Source organism: Gymnoscopelus microlampas (genome assembly GCF_963454915.1).
Source record: "Gymnoscopelus microlampas genome assembly, contig: SCAFFOLD_120, whole genome shotgun sequence".
Taxonomy (NCBI): domain Eukaryota; kingdom Metazoa; phylum Chordata; class Actinopteri; order Myctophiformes; family Myctophidae; genus Gymnoscopelus; species Gymnoscopelus microlampas.
The window spans coordinates 28,300-30,799 of record NW_028155579.1 but is presented as its reverse complement, the minus strand read 5'-3'; the positions used below and the strand labels follow the sequence as shown (position 1 = coordinate 30,799).

The following is a 2,500-nucleotide window of genomic DNA, read 5'->3' as shown; positions in this document are numbered from 1 at the left end:
TCCACACCGTACTGAATAACTGCTAGCTTACATAACGTCTTGAGACTAGGACTTAAGTCTAAGACATACAGGTCATCAGGGGTCTTGTCTCCTCCAAAGAGGAAGATACGATCTCCCACCATGCAACAGCACATACTAGACGTCCGAGATGGGCCTTTCCCCTTGAGTTCAACCTTCTTCCAGCAGAAGGTCTCTGGATTTAATTTCCACAGATCATTGAAGAACTGGTTCCAGTTCCAGCCACCACATATATACAGCTCTCCATTATAGGTAAAGGCTGAATGACTGTAGCGTCCTCTTGTAAGAAGCTGTGTAGAAGGTGTGTTCAGCCAGCAGTTGGTCTCTGTGTCAAACACTCTGATGGTGTTGTCGTGGTTATACTGACCTCCCTCCCTGCCCCCAAATACAAACATCTTTGTCCCGATGATGGTGGCAGAGTGATGTGATGAAGCAGGAGGTGGAGTACCTCTGGTGTTAATTAAAGACCAGACCATTGTGATGGTGTCCAACTTGTGGATGTCAATAGTGTATCCAGTCTGGTTGTATCCCCATGTATATACATGACCTTCCCCAAAACACAGGCTGAGTGGTAGCTCCTCCTCTCTGGAACAGTCCCAGAAACTCTGGGTTTAGACCATGTGTGGGTGTCGACATCAAATGCATACAGGGCGCTGCAGAACTGACGCCCTCCCCCCCAGATGTGGATGGTATTTTCTATCAGTACAGCTGTGTGGCCCTCAGACATGGAGGGAACCTCAAAGTGATGTTCTCCTCTTCCACTTCCACTTCCACTTCCACTTCCACTTCCAAGTGTCACTGGAGACAACTTCCTCCAGCGCAAAGACACTGTGTTGAAAACATTCACACAAATCTGTTTGTGTGAATTACCGATTAAGTAAACCTCGTGTCCGAATGCAAAGGCCACGTGACAGTACCTCATTGGAGCTCCATTCAGATATGCCGTCCAGCGGAACCTTTTTCACAGAGTAGATCAGGTTGGATCTATAAAGTCTTGCTCTGTAAATAGAATGCAGTCGTCCTGTTAGGCTCGCTATCACTTATTGGTTCAGTGGTTCACATGTCACGCAAAGTTTGACCAATCGGGAAGGCCGATGAGTTGGGTTGGCCAATCTAAGAAGCCGTGCACTGTTGATCTCCTAATATGGCAAATGAATCGCCAGCAGAATCACAGTCCGGGCAGGTTGTGGAAATGAAAAACTGAAAAACGGGCGGACGCAGAGATCCCCGTAACATTTATCATTCCATCGCCACTTTGACTTGAGTGAACGATGTGCTCAAATCTCACGCCCCAGCTCCTCAACTCGTGTACGCAAACATCTTATCTCTCAGACTTGCGGTGCAGCATATAGTCTCACACTCTGACAGGCATCTGTATCTACACATGTATCCACTTCAGCAATGTAGAGCTACCAAACTAATGAATATAATATCTTGTGGAAACAATATGTTTTGTAAAGGCATACAATATAACGTATTTTGAACAAGACTGTTGCCTTCCACAATTTTCAATTTTGTAGATCTGCTATATCTATACACATATATATATATATATATATATATATATATATATATATATATATATATATATATATATATATATATATATATATATATATATATATATATATATATATATATATATATATATATATATATATATATATATAGATATACAGTTTATACAGAGAGAGAGAGAGAGAGAGAGAGAGAGAGAGAGAGAGAGAGAGAGAGAGAGAGAGAGAGAGAGAGAGAGAGAGAGAGAGAGAGAGAGAGAGAGAGAGAGAGAGAGAGAGAGAGAGAGAGAGAGAGAGAGAGAGAGAGAGAGAGAGAGAGACAGTATAGAATGAGGGATGGAGAGGGGGGGGACAAAGGGCAGACAGACGGAGAGAGGGGGGGGGTGGGGGAGTGTGGTAGGAGGGGGGGGGGGGCAAAAGGAGGGATAAACGCGACCTTTAAAAAGTGCCGACGTGCAGAAGGAGAGAGAGAGAGAGAGAGAGAGTGACAGAGGGATCCATACGCACTGTCGATCGCCCCGCACTAACAATAGGAGATGTAAAGTGCTGTCAGCATACGGTCTGATCAAAGACACATTGATTACACACACACACACACACACACACACACACACACACACACACACACACACACACACACACACACACACACACACACCTGCTGGTGACCTACAGGGAAGAGGCACCATAAGGTGGGTGGAGCATTGGCGTGTGTGTGTGTGTGTGTGTGTGTGTGTGTGTGTGTGTGTGTGTGTGTGTGTGTGTGTGTGTGTGTGTGTGTGTGTGTGTGTGTGTGCGCGCGCGTGTTCATGGGGGTAGGGGGAGGGGCGCCATGGCGACCCAGACGGGGCAAACCAGGCACCAAGACACACACGCACACGCACACACACACACGCGCGCACACACACACACACACACACACACACACACACACACACACACACACACACACACACACACACACA

The 2,500-nt window shown here is 46.1% G+C and overlaps 1 protein-coding gene and 1 pseudogene across 2 annotated transcripts in view; one reads left to right on the top strand and one right to left on the bottom strand.

Moving 5' to 3' along the window:
* Positions 1-940, bottom strand: part of LOC311041380 (kelch domain-containing protein 3-like) — a 1,004-nt pseudogene extending 64 nt beyond the window's left edge. Inside the window, exon 1 of the transcript in view lies at positions 1-940. This exon is cut by the window's left edge and continues 64 nt beyond it. The product of the transcript in view is annotated as a kelch domain-containing protein 3-like (transcript).
* The window catches only part of LOC311041381 (nuclear factor 1 A-type-like), a gene marked incomplete at both ends in the record, with an annotated part of 31,898 nt that overhangs the window by 4,262 nt on the left and 25,136 nt on the right, over positions 1-2,500 (top strand). The window lies entirely within an intron of this gene.